At 40.5% G+C, this 23,911-nt stretch overlaps 1 protein-coding gene and 1 pseudogene across 5 annotated transcripts in view; both read right to left on the bottom strand.

The window, feature by feature from the left end:
• The window catches only part of GLI3 (GLI family zinc finger 3), a 204,638-nt gene extending 203,487 nt beyond the window's left edge, over nt 1-1,151 (bottom strand). For 2 of the 4 annotated variants that reach the window (XM_021531961.4, XM_021531964.4), the window contains exon 1: nt 702-997. The gene's annotated coding sequence lies outside the window, so the exon portion shown is untranslated. Of the gene's footprint in view, nt 1-112; nt 218-701; nt 998-1,031 lie in introns of those variants that run through there. The other 2 variants (XM_077786302.2, XM_021531962.4) reach the window with 2 other exon arrangements.
• Nucleotides 1-23,911, bottom strand: part of LOC146768249 (uncharacterized) — a 160,978-nt pseudogene that overhangs the window by 13,182 nt on the left and 123,885 nt on the right. Inside the window, exon 3 of the transcript XR_014950166.1 lies at nt 113-761. The product of XR_014950166.1 is annotated as an uncharacterized LOC146768249 (transcript). The remainder of the gene's footprint in view (nt 1-112; nt 762-23,911) is intronic.

The raw sequence follows: 23,911 nt of genomic DNA, 5'->3' as shown, positions 1-23,911 counted from the left end.
TAGGGAAGCGGGAAGCGGGCCGGGAGCGGGGCCGGAGCGCTGGGAGACGACAAGAAAGTGGCCCGGAGTAGAGCCGGGGAACAAAGAACTTCTCGCCCAAGTGGGTACGTACCTGCCGCCGCTGCCGCCGAGCCCCCGCGCTGCCCATGGGCGAGGGCCGGGACCGCCGGCTCGTCCCCGCGCCGCTCCGCCGCCGCCGCGGCTAGCGGGGCCGGCCCCCGCCGCGGCCGGCGGGCATCCCGCGGGGCAGGGGGACGGGACGGGACACAGGCGGGACGGGGGCGGCAGAGGAGGGCCGGCGGGTGTTGGTGCTGGTTGTTTTATCCCTGCCCGCCTCCCGCGGGGAGCAGCCCGCGCCTCTGCCTTCGTGTGGGGGTGTGTGTGCGCGGGTCCGACATCAGTTTCAGTGATCTTGTAATCTGATCCCTTCTGACTCACTCGCACTGACTGACATTTCTGATTCGGTTCAACAAAAAGAGCAGAGGGGAGGAGAAAAAGAAGAAAAAGAAGAGAGGGAGCAAAAGAAAAAAAAAAAGTATCCCCAAATCTACGGCCTGGTACCAGTTTTGGTGGGGAAGGGGGAACCCCTCCGTCCCGTCCCGTGCCGCCCGTCCCCTCCAGCCCCGCCACCGCCCCGCATTGTTTTGGCTCGGCGCAGCCACCGAAGGAGGGGAACAAACACATCGCGCCGAGGTACTCACGTGTCGGAAAAGTTGTCCCTCTCTCTTTCCTCCGTCTCGCGCGCTCCTCTCCGCCGCCTCCTTCAAGTTTTACAGATGTTGCAGGGCTGCTCGTCGTCGCCTCCCCCTCCTCCCAGCGCTGCCCTCTGGATCAGATCAGGGGAAAGGCTCTTTAGGGATAACTCCCGATTCAAACACCCTCCGCTAAACTTTCCCCATTCCCTCCCCTTCCTCTGAGCGGCGGAGAGGGCTCCGCTTTCCTTCCCCCCTTCCCTCCGCCCGTTCGGGACGCGGCTGGCTGCTGCCCGGGGCGCGGGTGCCCCGGGCGCGGCGGGGAGCGGGGCCGCTTGCCTGGGGGAGCGGCGGAGGGCTGCGCCCCGGGGTGCGGGTCGGGCCGCGGCCTGCCGGGCTGCGACGCGAGCTCTCGGCATGACACCCCCGCTCCCCCCTTCCTCCTCCTCCTCCTCCTCCCCCGCCATCCCCCCGGCCCGGCCCGGCCCGCCCCGGCGGCGGCCCAAGGGCGGCGACACCCCGCCCACAGCCAGAAGGCAGCGCGGGGCGACGGCGGGTCCCCCCCGGAGCGGCCCCTCCGCCTCGGGTCGCGCTTCCTCCCTCTCCCTCCTCTCCCGCTCCATCCTTCGGCTCAGCCTGCATCTGCAGCCCCATTTCCCGCGCACCGATGCCTTGGACACCCCCTTTTCCCGCCCGCCAAAAATCCAGGGCTTTTTGGGGGTAAACGTGCCCTTCGCGTGGGTTTTCTGTGTATGCTGCGCCTTTTGGGCTCACGTTCGCTCTGGCGCAGCAGGCTGACTTGACTGAAGGACTTCAAGTAAAGTTTCACCTAAGCCATGTGACACCGACAGATACCTCTTTTGGAGAAAAAATACAAGTGCTTTGTCGAGGGGAAAAGTGGCGGTGATGCCTGCGCCGGCTCCTCCTTTCCCAGCCCACCTGCCAGCCTCCTCAGCACCCTGCCAGGCTCCTCTGGCCTTCAACCTACGAAACAGGGCTCTCAGCTGCCTCCGTCTTTGGCCCTCATCTCCGTTCTTCCTCCGGGCTCCTTGCGAGCAGGTTTCTCACAGCAGCATGCTGCAGTCCAGAAATAGCAGGAACTAGGATGCCATTTGTTCCAGTATCTCCATCCTTCGGGAAATGATGTGTCCTGACAAGACACCTTACATTTCCAAAGTTCTGCAGATTGCTCCCTGATATTAAAAAAGTCTGAGAAACCGTAAATTAACACTACCACAACCATTTTCCATCAAGTCACAAGGTGGGACTGGCTCTCGGGAAAAGTATATGTGTATATATATATATAAATATATTTAAATTGCTGCCGTCACAATATCAGATACTTTATATGCACTTTTGTTCATAACCTGACTCACAACACAGCCAAGTAAAGATTTGTTACTGATACATGCAATTTAGCAAGGTACCCGAGCTTGAGCTGCATTTGGAAAGTCCTCAAAAAATTAGTGGTTCTTGACAAAATGTTATGTTTGCTGATGGAAATGAAAGACTGATTTGATGCTGTGTATTTCATAAAGCTTCTCTTAGTCTCACCATTGAAAATGTTGATTTTATTACAAAACAAAGCTGCAGGTATTTGTGGTTTGAGATTACTTGGTCCACTAGTTTTTTAAAAACAAAGAGAAAGCAATCTTACCTAACTCAAAGGGCCACTTCAACCCTAATTTCCTCAGGCTAACTGGCTTGGTGTTGTTTTTCACCTGTAAATCTTTTCTGGGTGCAAGAAGTAGCTTTAGCGAGATGCCTATAATACATGGATGTTCCTGCTACGGTCAGACTAATTGCCCTGGCAGTCCCAGGGATGCCTTTTATATGCACATTTTACAGCACCAGGTCAGCACAGCCTGACTTTCAGGATAGACACAGTAGTCAGATGCTGTCACACTGAGTGAGAGTTGCACATTGTTCAAGCTGCCACGCATGCCCGGGCACTGTTGGAGGTGGGCACCAGGGACCAGATGAGAGCCTGTGCTCTGGTGCCATGCCTCCGAAGCCAGTGATTTCACAGCACACCAAGAGACAAATCTGCCCCTGCTCCGAAGGAGCAGCCCCTGGCTGCCCAAGCAATACTGCTGACATGCATAGTGCTACACAGGGAAGAGGCATGTGCAACACCAGCATCTGAATGCCAATATGAAGAGCTGATATTCTTCCAACTTTTTTATCTTATATGACTTCCTTTTCCAGTCTCATGTTCCCAGGAAAATGTTAGCTGTTTCATGATATATGATAATAGTGGTGTAGTACTGCGGATGTTTTGTTTTAGCTATATGTGCTATATACACCACCATATGTATGTACTTTATGTGACATGCACACCACCCCCTGATACATATATATGTGCTGGGGGAGTGCTGGTGCACAGAATGATTAGGCAAACCTCAGGTCCCTTTACAGATATGTTTAAGAGCAATATGATTCCTTTGGCCCATTGTACTCTTCTCTCATTTTCTGCCTCTTGCTTATTCCTTTCTATTTTATGCAATCAATTTTCTTAAACTCTTTTTTTTTTCTCTTTGTATAATGAAAACCCTTAAAAGTAACAGGGGAAATTAACCAACATCCAAAATGATACTTTGTAAAAGAAACAAATTAATGTGGAAAATCCTGTTTGACTCACCATTTATAATTCAGTATTGCTGATGTTAAGATACTGCTTTTAATAATAGCTTAAAAGACATTTAAACTGGGGCATGATTTTGAGACTGGGCCTTCAGGTCAGTATTCATCTTAGACTTTTTAAAAAAATAAGCTATTTCCTCAGAGTTTGGACATCTTGTTACATCATGAAACAGCTCTTTGAGTTTTGGGGGTTTTTGTTTGTTTTTAATATTATTCACACCAACTCTTCTCAAGACACATATTTCTAATTTGAGATAAATAACCCAAAGCATTTCTCTACACTCAATTCACATTAAGACAGACAAAAAAATATAAAGAGGTGATAGAATGCTTTAACATTTGCTTATGAAAAATAGCTTTCTGATGCATTTCTGAGCAGTGAAAGTCTTGAGAGAAGGGAAACACAGAAACAATAACTGAAGTTTCTGCTTGTGCCTCTGTCTGCTCAGGCCAAGCAGAAAATAAAAACTGATGGTGAGTGGGTGACATTTGCCATTTGAAACGTACTGTAAATGTTTCAACACCTTGACAATGAAGAGTGCAAAAGAAGCTTAGAACATCCAACCCTTCAGCTTAACAAAATGAAAATGGGCAGCTCTGTTCAGGGAGGTGCCTTTCTTATCATCTTTCATGTCTGATTCAGAGGAATCGTACTTGAAAGATGCAATGGGAAGACAAAAACTACACATTAATAAAACATAATGATTTTTCCACGTCTGGATTGCGCCTCCAAGAGAAACTAACCTCTGAGATTTGTCTATGATGTTTCCCTGCAAGTAGGAATTGGCTCCTGCAGAAGACCTGTTGACCTGTTACAAAACTCATTTCTCTGACTCAATATGCCACAACCACAGGGCATTTCTGCTGTGAGTTATATCATGAATGATACTTTTGCATTTCTTCAGCCTACCTTGTCTCCCCGCTTCTTCTCAGCCTCTGACTTGAAAATTACAGTCCTCCAAGGTGTGCATTTGTCTTCTCCTTTTGCTGCACCTGTTGTTACAGGAAAGCACAGTCAGAAGGAGCAGAGACTCTGCTCATAAGCTGTATGCAAAAGACCTGATATTCAGTGACACCAAGAACCAGTCTCCTCACCACTCCCAGGTTCACCACCCTCCACCTTCTCTCCAATCCCAGCAAATGCTCTACAGGACATATTCAAGGACCTTAACTGCTGCTGTTTATCCAGTTGACATCCAGTAGAAGACAAAGGTTTTAAAACAGTCCCTTTCTTGACAGTAGGCAATTACAAGAATACATTCTATGAAATAGACAGGTCTGCTGTGATTTCACAGGGACAGCCTCAGGTAAAGCTGTGGAATATGGAGCAACGGCACCGATTTCTGGTCATTTATGCAATATCCATCACAAGAGAGCTTGACCAGTGCATCTTGCCCCTACCTACATATCTCCTGTGTTGCATGGCTGCCTCTTACAGCAGATGTGTCTCAAGAGTTACCTAGTGGAAGGAAAAGAGGAGTATAAGATGGTATCATGTCAGAATCCTCAAAGTCTGCACAAGCTGCAGCTGGGGGCACAAGGAAAGATTCATGGCCCAAGGTGGGATGAAGAACTGGTGCATGGAGGCAGCCACATTTGGGAAGGATATAAAGGTCAGGCAAAAACCTTATCTGCAGTTACTGTCAGGCAATTGATTTAGAAAAGGCAAATGATGTGGGGTCTGAGAAAGAACTAATTGTTTGGTTCTGAAAGAAATTATAAACTGATGTGCCACTACACACTAGTGTAAATTAGTAACTTTGGATTCTTTCATTATTTGGATGTTTGATTTTTATTACTGCCATTGAAAAAAAAAAAGGAAATTTATCAGCAAATATCCAGATGTGTCAAATAGCAACCTTCATTCAGGAGTCTCAGTTTTCTAAGGATGGTCATTGCAGCCTTTCACAGACTTGATATACATAATTCCTCTGGTAGTCCATAGCAAGGAACCACTATATCTTTCTCCTTCTTTTGCTAACACTGGGGACATTGCTAGATTTCAGTGGAAAAAGGACTGAACCCTAATGATCAGATTTATCTTTCTACTCTAGCAGATCATTTTTTGTACACCGTCCTATTTCTCTGAATGGTGAATCTAACTAACCTAGCTATTTATAACATATAGTCATGATTAAGTTTTTTGAATACTGTATAATAAAATTAAACAGTGAATAATATAATAAAATATAATATAATTAAAATGCAGTTAATTTTTAGCCCCTTCTATCTTGTAAATATGTAAAATTACATATTTATTTTTCAGATTCTGTTGTGATTACTGAAGGAAAATTAAGACTAAGAGATGAGTTTTACACACAGACAAAAAGGACAATTTTATGCAGTAAATTCTTTACTTTTGGACTGTCTACATAGAAAGTCTGAGTTCTCCATCTCTTAAATACTAACTTACTAAAATACTTTCACCCTCCTTGACTTTAGATGTATGTTTGCATTAAAACTCTTCATTACTATGAACATTCTTCAGAAGAATATTTTCTTCTTACAGGAAATTAAAATGGTGTTGTTCTGCGTGAGATATTTTGATATATGACCATAAACACACCAAACAAACAAGCAAGGGAGTTTCCTTTGTTTGCTTTTAAAAGCACCCTGTACATGTTAATTAACAGGCAGGTAGCATATGGAGGAAGAGCAGAGTGTCTTTAACAGGCTACATCCAATAAAGACACAAAAATCGTAACATTGCACACAGATTAGGCATAAATACTCTATTTATCTCCTTTTTGCTATGCTGTAATAAGAAATGAAATTGCTAATGGTGATGATATTTAGTTTGTTATAATTAGCTAGATCATCATTAACATCCACTTTAAATGATCTGGGATACTTTCAACCTCTCTAGGGAGTTGTCTCAGCTTCTCTCCCAACTGAGCCATTGAGCTACAAGTGAAAGGATTTAGCAGTATTTTGTAGGGTATAGTCAGAAGCCATTATCCAGGAGATATAGTTTATATAGACTGTTCTGGTAGAATTTAAACCAATTCCTTGAATGGAATCACCTTTATCAGAAGAAAGGACAGTTTTTTCTAGCATATCCAACCCTATGTTAGCATTGCCTATTATAGTTGTGTCAGTTGGGATGGGGGGATGGGAAGAATATCACAGAGATATAAAGGATCCATCAAAATGTCTTTTTTTTTGTCAGTTGTTGATGCAGTGAATTGGACAGACACATTCTGAGGTGAATTCACACACTCCCCTAGGAAATGGCTGGGTTTTCCCCTAAATCTTAAATCTACTAGCCAACATTTTAAAGCATGCTCAGATACCATGGAAGGCTTGTAGTTTCCAGACTTTTTGTCAGCCTCTTAAGTAATTATTTCAGTAGTTGGTGAATACCCATTGTTCTAGTCCAAATGCACATACAGTGCATTTGTTTGCCTTTTTTTTTAATGGCAATAGAAAAAAAATAGATTCATTGCTTCTATTTCATTCTGGCTTTGTATAGCTATAGAGATATTGCTTAGTGGGCATTTGCAAATGTCTTTTTCCTAATATGTTAATGCTACATATATTAATGTACTACTACACTTCTAGCAGACAATCCCCAGTTAGAGTTGTCCTAGGTAAGGTGTGACAATAGCATTTGTAAATCAAGTAGCATCCCGTGGGCATTAAGGGGCCCCCAAGAACTGCTAGTTTGTCCTCTTTGCCACCTGGGTGCAGATTCCAATCTAGTCAGGAATCCGGACAATCTATTGGCCTTAATCTGTCCTTGGTGGGCACTTGTCCTTACAGAAAGATACAGTGCAAACATATTTGATGATATCTAGACAGGAGACATCTGAGATTAGTGAATCTAAAGCATGAATTTTTGATCCATCAAGACCTCATGTTATATATCTCTATCTATACCTCTCTCAATCTGTGTTTCACATCTATGTGTCTACCAGTTGCTGATTTAGTCTCATTCTGACTGGGACATTAAACTGTGCACCCACTAAATGGATCAAAGAAAATGCATGTACTGCATCAGACAATATTTTGAAGGGACTTTTGTCGACTCTGTTCCCACCCTTACTCCTGTCATCCCGCTCTGTACCAGGTTACAGTTCAGATAGACACTAAACCTCCAGTACTGGATAAAAAATGCCACTCCACTTCAATATAAAGCTGTTCTGTAGACAGAAAGTTAGGACATCAAAAAGTACAGTCAGGATTTATACCAGATGAGATCTTTTCTATTCCTCTTCAGTCAGCATGAAAAAAAGCACAAGCTCTGTCTGGTTAATTTGGCAGAAAGATGATCAGGTACTCACAGAACATAAAGTTATTGCTTTGTGTGTGACCCAGTTATTTTGTGACCCAGCAGCACGCACAGCTCTCATTAATGGTAGAGGACAAGAGTCCCATGTACACATACACATCATATACATACAAAAATGCTGTCAGAGCTTTCATTTTCCCTGCAGTTAAATAACTTGCATCTCATTTATGTCAGACTATTTGAGTTCTCTCATTCCCACTTCTGAAATGAAGAACATCCACAAATGCTTTGGAAGAATTGATGAGCGGGAGGTTTGCACTATTTCACAAGGGAGTAACACAATTTACACCACTCTGTACCCCAAACTGGAAGTCTGAATAACACCTTAGTTGGAAACGAGAATGAATCTGCAGCTTAAGGTCACACAGTTTTGTTCCAAGGGAAGCAAGACCCTGCTACTTTGGGAAAAAAAAAAAAAAAACCATACACTGATGTGCCAGGTTCCTTTTACTAGGACTTAATGACACACCCTTGCCTATACACCTTTAGCAAGACAAGCCAACCAAACATGAGATTCCAGAATAACAACCCATCCCACAATATGCACCCCCTTTCTTTAAACTATTATCATATTTAGTTCTTTGGTACTACTTCTTCAATTTCTCAGTCACAAAAATAAAAAAAGATAAAATCCAGTAAAGCTGAGCTCTTTCTGTCCAAATTTGAGGTCTTGGACTGAAAGACTAAGTAGATAGATCTCAAAAGTACACCTTGCTAGTATACAAATTGGAAGTTTGGAGAGGAGCCCCATGGATCAAAACCAGCCATCCTTGGCACTGGCCTGGCTATAATGCTCACCACTAGTGGTCCAGAGTGGAATACTCTGCCAGGTGGTAGCTAACAGTAACTGAACTTTCTGGCTCTTCTCAGGGTTCTTTAGCAAGCCAGGGCATCCAGGGATATGCAAGTCTTAAGTGAAAGCAGATGTCACATTTTCATCAATCATGTCAAATATTAATCTTGCCTCCCAGTTCAGTATCAAGGCTCCCAGGTTTCATTGAAGTGTCATTTTTTGTCATAGGCTTTGTTGGGCATGAGGAATGTAATTTCAGCAGTAAATTCTAAATTTTGCTGGAGTTACCCACCTGCTAAAAGTAAATAGTAATCCTTTGTATGTTTACAGGATCTCATCCTAAGTAAACTATTTGGAAAACAAGGGATAGAAGAGCATTTTCCTTAGGAAATTATGATACTTTGTCAACATGCCTCAAATTTGTCAACAGTCGGCTAGAATATCTAAAATATATGTGACAAATTGGAAGAGCTATATGTTACTTTGTTTGAACCTAAAAGGTTTCTGTCCTGTAGTGCTCAGGCAAACAAAAAGTCTGTGAATTTTACTTGGATAAACATTGCAGGCTGGTGCTAACTTGCCATTGGTGCTGAAACAGACAAGCAATTGGCCAACTAAGAAAACAGCAGACAAGGAAAACAATGTGAGACATGCTATAATATATAGTCCTGAGTTTTGAACCAGTAAGACAAACACAAGTTTAGAAAAAAATCACCAGAGTTTTAGGCAGGAACTATTTGTTCACAGTCTGCACATTTATACAGCACAATAAGACCATGCTCTATCAAAGGCAGTAGAATATTTTACAATGGAGACCCACCATGGTTTTATAATTATTATCATCAGCTCAAGTAACCCCCACAAATAGCTATGGAGAAAAAGCAAGCTTGCAGAATATCTCAAAGTCAAAAATTAAGCTATTAAAAATGAGACAAAGATTTTACATGCATTTAAGGTGAAGCACAATCCAAAATAAGAATACCAAATACCATAAATGTGTATCTATCCTATGTTCATTGTAAGTTTTCAACTTTTCCATTTCCAAAAGTGTTTCCATGGTAGTTGGATGAGTTCTTACCCTTTTGCTTGATCTATTATTTTACCCTCTGTTTTATTCTGCCCTTGTGTTTATTTGTTTACTTTATTGAACTATTAAACTAGACTTAGAAATGAAATTCTTCCTATCTTTTGAAATATTAGTTACTAGGAATACAAACAGGACCAAACCACTTCTATTTTTACGTAGCTTTCTGAATGTATTTGTCGAATAATGGACGTGATACAACACAGTACATAATAAAAAATAGAGACATCAAAGTGTTCAAAACCTATGAATTTGATTCTCATACATCATGAGATGTGCTTTAAAAATATGAATATTCAGCTGAAATGTTGCTGAAAATTCTCAGATCCTTCTGGTTACTCAGATGGTGAAAAGAATACAACAGAAATTGAAACTGCACTACACTTAAAATTTTGCTTTGTACCTGTGAAGGGAGGGAATATACAGTATAAAGCACTATGATGGCTGATGCTAGCAAGATTCTGGGGTCTGGAGTTTAAACAAAGGAAAATAAGTACTTGCAAAACCCCATATGATATAGTATGATAGCTGAGTTAAGAATTGGAAATCTAAAGACACTGCACAAAGAGTTTTACAAGGCTGAAAGAAAAAGAAGGAAGGTATTTTTTATTTTCCTGAGTACGTAAACCAAAGGAAACTCATAAGCAGAAGATGGTAATATGATCAAAAGATGACAGAGAGCTTTACTCATCGTTCACCATATACAAGTTTGTGACTACTCATAGTATGACCCAGATATAGATAAAGATCAGCTAATGGATGGAAAACAGAAATGCAAAGTAACAAGATAAAAATTATGTTGGTGAGCAATAAGAGCTTTATGGAGAACTTGTAGCTATCTAAATACATAAAAGTATATAAAAGAATTTGGGCAGTGCTGTTCAAAATAACCTGATCTTCACTCATACTTGTAAGCAGACATCATGTCAACTGTACTGTAATGGCCTAAAAGCTTATTGTCCAGTTTGAACTTCTCATCTGGATGCCCTTGACTGTCCCTGTGTTGCAATTCATCTCCTCTAAAACAGGTGACTAAGACAGGATGAATCAGTCTTTGGAAATCCAGGGCCAATTAATCTTGACGACTGTAAGGAAGTCATGAGAGGAGGCAAGCATCTGGCTGCCCCAGCACTGTCTGGTGAGACAAATCCCACCTGGACTCTGACCTGCCAGCTCTCTGAGCAGTGCTTCCTTCCATCTGTGGTTCCTTCCTGGTAGTCAGTGACTTCAGCTCTGACTTCTGCCTTTGCCTTCTTCATCTTTGCCTGATAGAAGTATTCCATACAATACTTCTGCAACTAAAACATGAAAAAAATAAAAACCTGCTCATGAAGCACCTTCAGCAGCACAGTCTACTGCAAGCAAATCAAGCCTGTCCTTTGTCCTCTATACTGGTTTCCCAAAGAATCCCAAAGAATATGAGATTCCTCATCTTACTGTATCTAAAAAATATGCCTAATGCTTCGAGGTGATAACCACATAATAACATCATTCCTCAGACACACTGGAGCCTACCAGAGAGAATCTTGTTTGTATAGGAAACTGGGCTAAGGCAACAGTGAGGAAAAATCTTTACCGTCTTCTGTTCCAACCACAAAGCTGCGAGCTTCTACCTGCCATCTCCATACAGGGAAAAGAAGCACAACAATTAAAAACAAACAGAAAACCTCCAACTGTCAAGGCAGACCTTCAAAATTTGTGTGCAGAAAGACAATGAACAGGGTTTACTCAGCTCTGCAGAGCTTGGAGAAGGTATGACTCATGAGCAATATGGAGGACTAAACATTCTGAGGTGGAGTTGAGGAAAGCTTAATTTATAGTTATGCCCTCCATATCCCATTTAGCAGGCCAAAGTGTGATTAATTTTTTCTACCACATTGGGTTGTGTAAGAGGATGTGCTGAGTGCTAATATATGAGCAGTCTAATATCACAGACTGTATCAAACCATAAAAAGTTCCATTATCCAGAGCCCTGACTACTTGAGGAGGTTACAGACAGTCGGTAACTTACCTATGGTGTATGATCTTTGATGCAATTATATCACTCTCTATATCTGTTCAGAAAGAACAGCAATATCCAAAAAACATGGACTTTATTAAAAAATTCTTGGATCACACATAATTTTTTTTATATTCACCACAAAAAGAGCATCATATCTTTATGGTCTAAATCAAGCAATTTTTATGGATCAGGGAGAAAATGTGTTGGCTTCAAAGTCACAGATGAACTATACACTTACACATACTATTCCAGTAGTATAAGCCCAGGTATCAAACCTGGTGATTGATTTATGTGCTCTGCTCCTTTGACCTGTGTGCAGGTCAGTGGGTCATACTCTGCAGTCTTTATCCAGTTGCCTCTTCGTTGTTTTTTACTGCCTGAGTCTGGCTGACATCAGTGAGAAAGCTGCCTTCAGCAAGAACAGCTGAATAAAAACTTCAAAACTGGTCCTGTATTTGTTCTGCTATTTTTGAAAAATCTGTTGAGACTTGTAATAACAAAATGACGCTGTAGCTTTTCAAGACACTGAACAGCATAAAAACCAAAATGAGCCTATTCTGCAGAAAAGGATGAGAACTCCTTTCCTCTTCCCAAGCATGAAAAAGAGATGAACTCTGCTACAGCGTCTGTTAGCAGCAAACATGATGCCCTAAGGCTGGAAAAAGCTCAGGGACTTACTGAGATGCCTTCCTCCCCAGGGCTCTGCTGGAGGCAGAGGAATTCTGCTGATGTGAAGATGCTTAGCAGAGGGTAGGATACATCCTTGCAGGTAGGCCAGCTTCAGGATGGCATGAAGCTTAACAAGTCAAAGCCAATGGTAGCAAGGTGTGCTCAGAGCAAGGCAGCCCATCTGGATGCGCCTCCAGCTATGCCTGAGATGGAGCCTTGGTGGGGATCAGTGAGGTAGTGGTGAGTCTGCATGTGATAAAGGCATGAATCACAGGAACGAGGTTTACTTTGGAGAAAAGCTTACCAGAGATAAATGTGAAGAAAAATGTTCTTCTCAATTAGTCTTGGATTCCAGTTATGCAGAAAGCTAACCAGAACTGGGAATGAGTAATATGTGACAGGTACACACCCTCCCAGGGTGGCAGATATTATCCCTGCCATAGTTCCTGATTGTTTTCCCCACATTATTAACAGCATCACACTCTAATCTGGATGGCATGGCCATCAGCTGGCCCATCCCAGTGCCCCAACCATGTGTCAAGGGAGACAACCAACCCTTCCAACCAAACCGGTAAAGACAAACCCAGCACATCACTTTATTTGGAAAACCAACAATGCACAGCAATGCACATGTTCATATTCTCACTACCTGCCCCTCTTCAATTTACAGTCAGAGATAGAGAACCTCAGGGTCCCAAGTTTCCTTTGCAGTTATTTCCAGGTCAGTTGGGAAGCAGCTACTACTTAGACTCCATTTCATGAGCTGAGAAACCTCTCCTTTCTATAGGGGATAAGGCCTTTGTTTTTAATTCTCTTTTCCCTTCCCTTCCCTTCCCTTCCCTTCCCTTCCCTTCCCTTCCCTTCCCTTCCCTTCCCTTTCCTTCCCTTCCCTTCCCAATATCAAGGTGCCCAACCAAGCCTGGGCTAATACAAGAGAACCAGAGTGATTTTCATAATTCTGAATAAAATATATTAAACAGCATTGTTTTCCTAATAAAGGATATAGAATTGTGGTTTTTGTACAAAATCTCAATCACTATTACTTCTTTTTTCTTTAGTGTACAGCTGAGACCAGAGTACCACTCTCTTATCCACAATACTCATGAAGCCATTTACCCTATTTCAATGCCAATCTTACTTTGCCTTACTTTTCAAAAAGCTGAAGATTGCACAATATTTCTCATAACTAAAAAAAAAAAATGTTTCCACTGAGGCAACCCTGACGACAACCAATGGGCTGCCAAGAAAAATAAAATAAATACTTATTTTTCTGAAACAGTGTTACCCTTCCCCACCATGCTGACCTGTGAGACAGGGATTGCTTTGAAAGTGTCATCTCCCTCATGCTATATAAAGATGTGGTATAGACAAGTTTTCCAAACAATGTCAGGGTGGACATGGTCCACCTTTCATCATATCGCAAATGGATTGCCTTTGAAATACAGGTAGAGTAAATCACCAAATTGACACCCATCTTCCTACATCATTTCCTAACTTTTTCTTATCATACAGAAATGTTACATCTGTTACTGAAGATTTGAATGTGCAACTGTATATGGACTCACATTTGTGCACAGACAGTAGCACAGTATTTCTAGTCTAATCCTGGAAAGGTTCCATATACATTTGCAGAGTCTAAATCTGATGGTGGGGGAAGTGCTTAAAAAGTTTTAGACAAAAAATCTTATTAATTTTAGTACAAGGTAAATATCTAAAAATCCAAGCTGGCTTTGGGAATGTCAGTCATAATCTCTTAGTGAATAAGTTTCTAGATTTCCTCTCTCTTCTGACTGAAAAAGGCTAAAATATCTTTCATAGTGCTCAAAACTTCTACTTTTTATAATTGTTATTGTGTGCAATCCATGAGAACCTGGTTCTTCTGGTGTAAATAGATTGTTGTCATCTAGCTTTCCAATGTGAGTGACATATTAAAAGAACAACATTTCTAATTCTCTTAAGAGTTGACGCTGGGAAGGTATTGTTTAAAAACAAGTATGCTTGTTTTTTCATTTTCCTAGAACACATTCAGAGCAATTCTGTTCATCTCATTGAACTTGTCTCAGTGTAAATGTAGTTTCAATGAGGCAGACTCAGACTAAAACAAATAAGTATTTTTGACCAGTCATTACAAAGTTAATGTCTTTCATGAGTGAACTCATGGGGCAAGACTTGCAATGAATGTTGAAGTCATTGCATCTGCTTACATTAGAGATATGTTTGAATCAGAATCTTCTCAAGTGGTGTATTAGCCAGACAGTAGATCAATAAACAACACAGACAAACAAGTATCTTGTTTAGAAGTGTGCAAGTATTTCTACAGAGGAAGGAGTATGACCGTTAGGATGCTTTTTAAACTGTAAACACATCATTACCCAGATGTTTAAATCCCCTCTTAAACTGCACAATAATAAATACTAATAAATCCTTTAAAAACTCTGGTTAGGATTCTTTAGAGCAACTTATCAAACTACTATTTTTTCAAGTCCAGGAAATGCTATTTGCATTCCTGCTTATTCAGTACCACACACCTAATATTTTTGGTCTAATGATCCTCAAAGCTGAGTGCCTGCAAACCTCAAAGGAATCAAGGAGTACCTTGGATTGTTGAAGCCACTTTTTCTACATCTTTAAAAGATGTCTCTTGAAATTAATTTTACTTATCTATGAGCATTTTAATAGATAGAATTTAATTCTGCCAAAAATACACAGGAAACTAAGTAGGAATCTATTCAGTCTTTAGGGAACCCACTTCCATTAAGCAACTGATCTTTGTTAGTCCCATGAGTGCTCACCATAAACAAGTTCACTGTATATGTCCACACTGCCCATGTCTTTCCTTCCTCCTGCAATCTGCATCATAACTGGAGCTTCTAATCCATTCATTTTCCACCCTCTGTTACTTACTGCCCTGGCAGGCTTTGCCCCATCACTTACATTAGGAAAAGCTCTTAAAACTTTGTTGGAAATAACAGGACTATTGGGGCCAGACACAGAAATTCAACTCCAAGTGCAGAGTTAGGGAAGTGACTGGCAATGAAAGGGTTTCATTACACAATGATGGAAAGTGTTAGTGGTGGAAGGAAGACAGAAGACATAAGAGTGGAAGAGAGTCAGAAATCTAACTGGAAAACTTGGGAAATAGTAAAGAAAAAAAAGAAAACTCGGGAGAATAGAAATGCACCAGCCCACAATTGGCACTTTCTTAAGTTCAGTACAGCAGCAGGAGCTGAATTCAAGATGTAGGAACTAGTTTTTACTGGGGAAAAAAAGGATGATTTTCACATATTTAAAAAAAAAAAAAAAAAAAAAGAAACAAAATTAAGTGGAAAAGGAATACATATTCTTTTGTTTTGACTCATTTCTTTTGGCTTTGGGGTTTTTTCAGTAAGACCTGGCAGGTATTTGGTCTACCAGGGGCACATCACTGTGCTACTCCTCTATGGCTGCACTGGTCCCATTTCTGACTACAGATGGATTTGAGGGCACTGCTAAACCAATGGGAAGAGCTTTGCTGGGGATATGGAAGCAGCATGTATTTTCTGCAAGCAGGAAGCACTTTTCTGAGCGTTCTACCACAAAACAACTTTGTGCATCATGAAGAGGCTGCCATGGCATCCAGATGCTCCAAACACTTCAAAAGACCCCATTTTTTTAGACACATTAAACTTCATTTTCCCAACCTCTCAGGTTCTGGTTACAGCTTTTTAGAGGGAAAACATATTGACTTCTAAATTTCTAACAATGCTACTATTTCAAATTTCAGTAACTCTCCCTTTTCATATTTTTCTTCCTTTGGCTGTTCTGTGTTCCTTTTCTCTTTCCCCTCCCCACCCCCCCCCCACTACATGTTTGGAGATTGTCCAAAGAAATTAATTAAACTTGAAGGACATGATATTTGTTTCTTGTTTCAACCTCTTTCCCAGATTCCTTCTGCTGGGCGTTGCCCTTAATTAACAACATTTTTGTTTGAAATCACATACTTAATGATCCCTGTGTTCTCACTGTTTTGTTTGGTTTGGGTTTTTCCTATTTCCTTCTTCTGTTTCTTTTCTTGCTTTGTTTTGTTGTTGTTAAAAAATGTAAGTTTATTTATTTGCAAAGACTATACTGTTTGTCCAAGTGAGTATCTTTAAGTGGAAAAATAAAAGCCAGGCCAATTTAGTTGCTTCTTTACTGTCTCCGCTTAATGACTCTGTGGTTTCTATTTTTCTTCTTTCTTTTTGTGTGTGTTTCTAATTCCAGCTGTGTAACACACATCAAACCTCAGACTGTGGTTACACTTCTTGGTAAACTATACTACTTAACATTTCATTTAAAAAACAATTAGACTTTCTTCCCCCAAAGAAAACAAAATAATACTATAATATTCTTTCAGTTACATTCACTGATACAGGATAATTGATTTCCGCTGTACATTAAAGAAGTTCTATTCTGTTTTGTTGGCAACACCAAATCTCTTTTATTTAATTAATGTTTCAAAAGGTAAACTGATTCAATTAGGATAAATTTTCAATGGAAATTGTGAGATGCAGAACAAAGCATTTTCTAAGTTAGTTGAAGGATCTTGTGTGACTTCCCCATGAGAAGAAAGCAGCTAGCTTGAAATCAACTGAGTTTCATTAATAAAAGGAGAATGTAGCCTAGTGGAATCACTCTGGAGCTCAGCTGCTTGCAAAAAACCCCATTTTATTTCCCACACTAATGTTAAAAAAACAGAGAGCTTATTATAAGGATGCTTTTCTCCCCCCTGCCACCTGTGCCCCACCAATAGCCAGCTTTATGGAGCCAAAAACAGCAAACAAAACACTTTTGCAAAAAAAAAAAAAAAATCTGATGAGCTATTTAGAGTTGCAAAATGAAGATAAAAATCTTGCAATAGATAATGGATGTGAGGGGAGTATAAAATGTTTAGGGTTGCATTATGTCTTGAACAGAAAATAATGTTACACCATCTTCCTAGGAAGTTTTGTTCTCAGTACCTCCTTTGTGGTAGGTGGACAATTACACATTGCTGATGTGCCAGAAACCATTACAGAGTGGTAGCATTGGAAGGTGACCTACTTTGGCCAGCAACAGGGCAGTGAAGCCAACACTCCTTTCACATCTGTCTTCTCCCCCTTGCTCTGTTAGTGCACCCGGAAAGGGACCACTCTTTTTCAGTGTTTGTGAGGATGGACTTCACAAAAGGACAAGCATAAGTAGAACCAGCCAGCTCAGACAATGCAACCTAAGGACTCTGAGCTCTGAAAAAGTCCATGACTAATGCTACTAAACTAATGGTACTAAATAGTTCACAAGAGCAGCAACACTGTTTTATGAGACCCAAAACTCATCCTCCTCCCTTTACCTCTTGGAGTGAGATAATGTTACCTTGAAACCAGCAAGAAATAGTAATTCTACGTGCCATATTCAAAACCAGAGAATTTTTAAATACAGGTTTGTGCACTTCCTACTGAAGCCCCAAAACCCAGGAAAATCTGTTCTTCATCAAGGCTTTGGGTCATATGCCATTCATCTGTGTGCACTCTATTGATAGTGGCTTGTGGGACTGACACACAGAAGAAAACCAGCGTGTAGCCCCTTTAGTGCGGCATTTCTCCAGTGGATATATTTCAGCCTCAAGCTGTAAATGGCTTAAAATGCAGGTACTACCTCTCATTATTTGTGCCCAGATTGCCCACTGATGCTATTGAGGAGGGGCACGCAGGAAATGTGGGGTATATTGCCTTATCTCATGAATGGAGGTTATGGCACTTACTTCAAAAACCGTTTTCTTAACCATCAGGAATGACATCTGCTTTTGGTGAGAATAACTTCAGTCAGCTAAAAGATGATGGGGAAATGGCCTCCTGCTTTCAACCCTGAAGTTACTAGGTAATCATTTGTCTCTCTTATAAAACAGGAATAATATTCCTTGTAAATTTAGATGAGAGAAATGGAACGCATCCAGCAAACCACAGAAGTCAGATGCCAGCAGTGAAGGATGCACACTTAGGTAGACAGGAACAACAGAATTTGCACACTACTTCTCCCTTCCCCAAGTTGTGCAATGGAGAATTACAAAGTCTCTGAAAAAATGAGCTAGCAGTGTGTGCAGGACACTCAGAAATGCTACATAGCAAAATCTAAAGCACTGAGTTCTGCAGGGTGGTCAGCCAAAGGGACTTTGTGTTGATGATGCAATATCTGTAACTTTATAATCTGCTTGAGAAATGTGGTTAAGAAGTTTCTAGAACTATTTTGATCTGCACTGGAGCCTCCATGTGTACTTGCAGCTGACCAGTTAAAATAAATCTCTGATAGGAAAACACCAATTTCTTCACTAGTTGAGCTTAAGGGGGAGCACAAAGCTCTTCTCTCCTCTCAAGCTCAGCACTGTGGCTAACAGGCCAAACAGCATTGTTGACAATACAAATTACTGACTAATTCTTTTACACACCTTTCTTAAGGAGATAAGATAAGCCCAGACACAGTCGGGGGTGTTTACACTGGTTTGACACTTTGGTATCTCTGGTACCATGTCCTAGTCTCTGTTCATCTACCAAGGAGGAGTAACTCAGGGCAAGAGGGCACGATGACCATTCTTCACACACAGTAATGCTGCTCAGAGTATGAACAGTGAAAGGGGGTTTACTCTTTTCTTCTGGTGAGACTGGGCCATGGCAGTGGAGGAATATGAGTTGGTTGGAGAGAGGAACAAAGTAAAACAAAAGACTTTCGCCTGACTCAGGATTCAGGAAAATGGGGACTTTTCCTGCTCCCATCCCTGTCTAGATACATTATCGTGATCCAAATGGAAAGCATTTAATTCATACTTGGGGCAGGAAGTAGGATTCACTCCTTCTATGTTAAGGGAAGACCACTCCAACAAACCCCTTTTCTCTCTCAGCCCTGAAAACTCCTGATGTGATTCAAGGATATCAGCCACAAGAGCAGTTTACAACTTGGTGTTGTCAAAAAAAAAATAACTCCATCAGCACATTAACAAATCAGGCAAGTACACAATCACCCTCCTTCCCACTCCAGCCCTGTCCAACATTCCCACAGGGAACAGATGCCCAAGACTCCTAGTTCTACCATCAACATTATTTTATCACTTACAGCTTTTATGTGGAACATCATGGAATGAGGATAGCTACAGTTCTGGCAAGAAAATTGTATTTTCAATATGCCTCATGATGTTCCACATAAAGCCATACCAGCATGTTTTCAGAAGGTAGAAAAAAGGTGCAAACACAATAGAAATAATAATCAAGCAAGCTTAAGCAGTGGGGGAAGGAAATGAGCTAATTTCCAAATGCTCAGTGCCCAGTCATGGAGACCAAGGGCAGGTAAACAGGAAAAGAGAGGAAGGAGGAGGTCATTACACCTTTGGCTATAGAAGCTCCTTGGGGTAGTTGTTTAAAGCAGCTGCTGCACTTATCTTTAAGAGGTGAAAAAAGACATAGGCTGAAGGACTGTCTGAGAAGGGCTAGACCTTGAACAGGTCGTGGAGTCCATACAGCCAGCCACACAATTCAATTGAAACATTGTGGTTGTTAGATGCCTGTTAAGGCTCTTGCTATATGCAGTTCTGTTCTTTTAAATTTTTTTATTTTATTTTACATTGCTGTAAATCTATGTTTTTAATTCTCACTGAGAGTTACAAGTAAAAATGCATCTTGGCTAGGGATGAAGTTGATTCTTAGCAATTTAACTCATAATATACACAGTGAGAAATTAAAACTCCCCTATCTCAGCTCCATCACACTTCATTCCATTTATTTTCATTTGAATAGTGGGGACTGAAACCTGAAAGAATACAAACTCGGATTTGTTGAATGGGCAAAACTCACTCTGGTTCCTTCTGATTTGCAAAGTAGAAGTCTGTGGGCTGAGAATTCACCAGAAAAATGTGCTCCCATCTCAAGGTAGAAAGATAGGCTTTTCTCCATACCAAGAGTACCAGGAGTGGCCAGGGGCATATTCCATAAAGAGATTTGGGGTCTTGTTGCCTAGCCATGCAGTACATTAATCAGGCAGCCTGCAGAGAGGGGCTTCATGGGTCATGATCCTGTTGTCATGCTTCCCTGCAAAACATATCCTAGGGGTGAAAGTGAAGTATACTTAGGACACCACAGATGTGCAGATTAACACAGGGCCAGCAACATTTAAGCATCTGAAAAGTCCCTAAATCTCTTAATAGATCTTATCTTAAGCCTTAAAAAGGTAGAGAGGACCAGGGAATCTGAGGAATTCATCAATCAAGTGACTTCAACCAGCAGGAATTCTGGGGGACCCTGGACACTGAAGTCTGGGAAGTGTGGCAATAGGGTGCCAAGGATAATATGGACTCTCTTCCCTCACAGTTCAAGAGAGACACTTGCACAAGAAAGTGTAATTTTAATTTCCCTGCTCATGTTTCAGGAAATCTTTGAATTTGCAGTTAATTCTCTTTTTTTTCCTTTGCTGCTTGTATCATTCTCTCCTTATCCCAATAATCCAAAAGTGTTATTTTCTCTCTAATTTGTTCCCAGAGATGGCAGGGCAGGGAAATAGAAAACAGAAGTCAGAGACCTTGGGAGTATAATGAAAATGAAATCATGTGTCTCTAGATTAAAAAGAGGAAATGTATTAAACCTTTAAAAATACAGATTAATCAATTACGTATGCAAAAGAGGAGACAAGAATTACAGTCATGAAAGCAGAAGGAAATCCAGAAGTACAGTATATGCCTCTGGGATCCTCCTGACTCAAATCCAGCAAAGGGATGTATTTTCCCTCCATGCATGCCCATAAATCCCATGAATGTCAAAGGGACACTGTTCATTTAGAATAGGTCCAAAATCTAGGTTTAGAGAAAAGAAAAAGGAAAGAGGTTTCATAAAACACTATCATAACAGTAACAGCTTTAAAAATTTTAAGCACATTTCAGGGACCACTAAGCAGGGGAATAAAAAGAGAGAATGAACAACTTCTGTCACATTGTTACAATTCCCACACCAGAGACTCTCCTTTACAGTAGGGCTATATTGGCTTTCATTACACATTATACCAGTGGAAGAGGCCTGTGGCTCTCAAATAGATGCACCAGGGAAGAGTGTGGGGAAGCACCCTGAAAAAGATGTCTTGTGCCCTTTAGGAAAATCCAGTGACCTGGCCTGCCAGCAATACGGTAGAAAAGAGAGCAATCAAAACGTCACCACCTAAATTTAGTGTTTTGTTTTCTGCTATTGCAATCCTTGAGAGATACTCAGGATATCTTCTGGATAAGAACATAAAGGAAAAAAATTAAGTGCCCATTTATATATGTGTGCTTGGAGAGCCAAATTTTACCCAACCAAATTGTCTGAAATAGTAAGTTAATTTTTAAAACCAGCATAAAAGTGACTCTTCACGCTGTTGGTGGTGTCTTCCTTCAGTTCTTCCACTATTGTGACTAGGTTTCCAGGACCACATATTTTGCAATAAGGAGTGAATTCCTCCCTGCTTTGTCAACAAATTACATAAATGCAAAACATGCATAACTTTATATAGAAATACAGTATGTCAGAAATCTCAAGTCCAAGAATTGATTATCTCAATGAATCAGCAATACATTAAGAACACTTTAATTACTGCCAAAACAAAACAAATGGAATATTTCCCTAGGCCCTATTTCCAAAATTCTCAGAACTTGCCCTGAACTTACTATAAAACTGGCTGAGTTGCTCTCTAGAGTTTCTTGAAGGAGAGCCTTTCTAGATATTCATCACCCTGATGGTTCAAAAGCTTCTTGGTTAAGATATAAATATATCTGTGGCCAGTGGTTTTCTTTTGTGTTTGTATCAACATTGATCTGAATAATGCTGAAACACTGCTTCCCCTACCCACTCTTTATTGTTCTTACCACTGTAGAATTATATACTTCTCCCAGACTTTGCTTTGCCAAGACTTCCTGCTTTCATCTGATCCATCAAAGTTGCAGCTCCTGGATCATCCTACCAGTTCTTTCTTGTATCTGCTTTAGATGCAGTCACTTAATATGGAAGGCTGAAACTACACACACAGTCACTCTAGCTGGCTCTTTCTCATACCTAACACAACACTATTCTAACTTCCCTGTCTCTGCTGGAAATGCCTCACCAGTGCAATTGGTACAGCGTGTTACTGCTTGTGGCCATGTATCCATCACTCTTTTTCCACAGGTGTTGGCAAAAGAAAACCTCCTGGCCTACGGCAGACATGCTAGATATTAGATCCTAAATGAACATTTCTTGCTGTTAACTATCATCGCATTACTGTTACCTCACTTCTCAGAATCATTTGTGGAACAATTTTTGTAGAGTATTCTCTGCAATACTATACAAAATATCAGTGATGTCATCCAATTTGCAAGGTCTAGGAAACTTTGTTCATATAAATCTAATTGTTCATATAAATCTAATGTAATCATTAAGAAAAATAATAAATAAGGTTCTGCACTGGCTACTGCTGACTTCAGCTAGCTTCATCTTAAAAGCACTGAAAGTTTTTTGCATAGATATATTAAAACAATGAGATTCCTGTTGAAGAGAGAACAATTTGTCGCAGTCAGTGGTAAAAGGTGAAGATTAACAAACAGAGGAGATGATGGTACTGACGTTCAAAGAGATTTTAATTCTGGGTTTATTTCTGTCCTGAAGGAATCTCTAGGTCTGTGAAAGACATAGCTTTTCTTATCAACATATCATTCAGTAGTGTCAGAATTCCCCATACTAAATAGCTCACATTCTATTCCTTCAGAAGGCAGCTTAACACTGTTGACGTTACGGAAGCTTTTCTGTAAAGCAAAACATTTGCACATATAATGCAGTACATAGTTATGACTATGCTATTCAGGTATTATTATAGGTGTCATGGAATTTCACCAAGACCTCTGTAGAATCTGCATCACTTTGCAACAGGTGGGTACTTCCTCTTTTCCTGTAGGTTACATTACAGCTTGCAGCAATTACAAAATGCAAATATGCTATTTTGTCTTGGCCTATACACTGTTTGAAGCATCTACCAGTTTTCATGGTTAGCACAAACTTCTTAGAAATAAAAATAAGTTTCACTCATGCTTAAGAGATTTCTTTGAGATCTCTAGGAATAGCTAGATAGCACAATCTAATACAGTTTCACCCAGTACATTTTGTTTTCATTTAACTTATGTATGATTTACTTTTCCTCTACCATTATATGTAGGTATATTACTCCTGCAGTTTTTCTCAAAAAAGTATATCAGCTGATGAGATTTTTGACTCCAGAAGTATTCTTTCTTTTTTAATTTTTATTTTTTCTACCACTTTATTCCTTTATCCTTTTTTACCTTCTTATCTGAATTCATTTACAAACTGCAATCCTGTTCAGAGAAATAAAATTAGTTAATTAATTATGTCAAATATACAGAAAAAAAAAAAAAAACCACAAAACCAACCTGAAAAGACACTGATAAGCAAACAGTATCCCAGTGTGTATGTCTGAGGAAAGTACTCTGCCTACATTTCTCAAACAATCAAATGCTTTGATTTCTGTGAAAGGAAGCACAGTATACTATAAAATCTGTTGTGACTGCGACTTTGGAAGCTTTGTCATTGTGCAAGGAAAAAAAAGACCTTTGTTGCACAGTGCCATCAACCTGGAGTAATACGTAATAATTATCACATACTATAATAAAAACTGAGAATTTTCACAATTATACACACATGCCATGCTAAACATCACAGTATTCTAATCATCTACAAGCAAGAAGAAT

Source organism: Lonchura striata, chromosome 2, assembly GCF_050655825.1.
Source record: "Lonchura striata isolate lonStrDom1 chromosome 2, ASM5065582v1, whole genome shotgun sequence".
NCBI lineage: Eukaryota > Metazoa > Chordata > Aves > Passeriformes > Estrildidae > Lonchura > Lonchura striata.
Note: the sequence above shows the minus strand (reverse complement) of the source record. Positions and strands in the feature narration are given on the sequence as shown.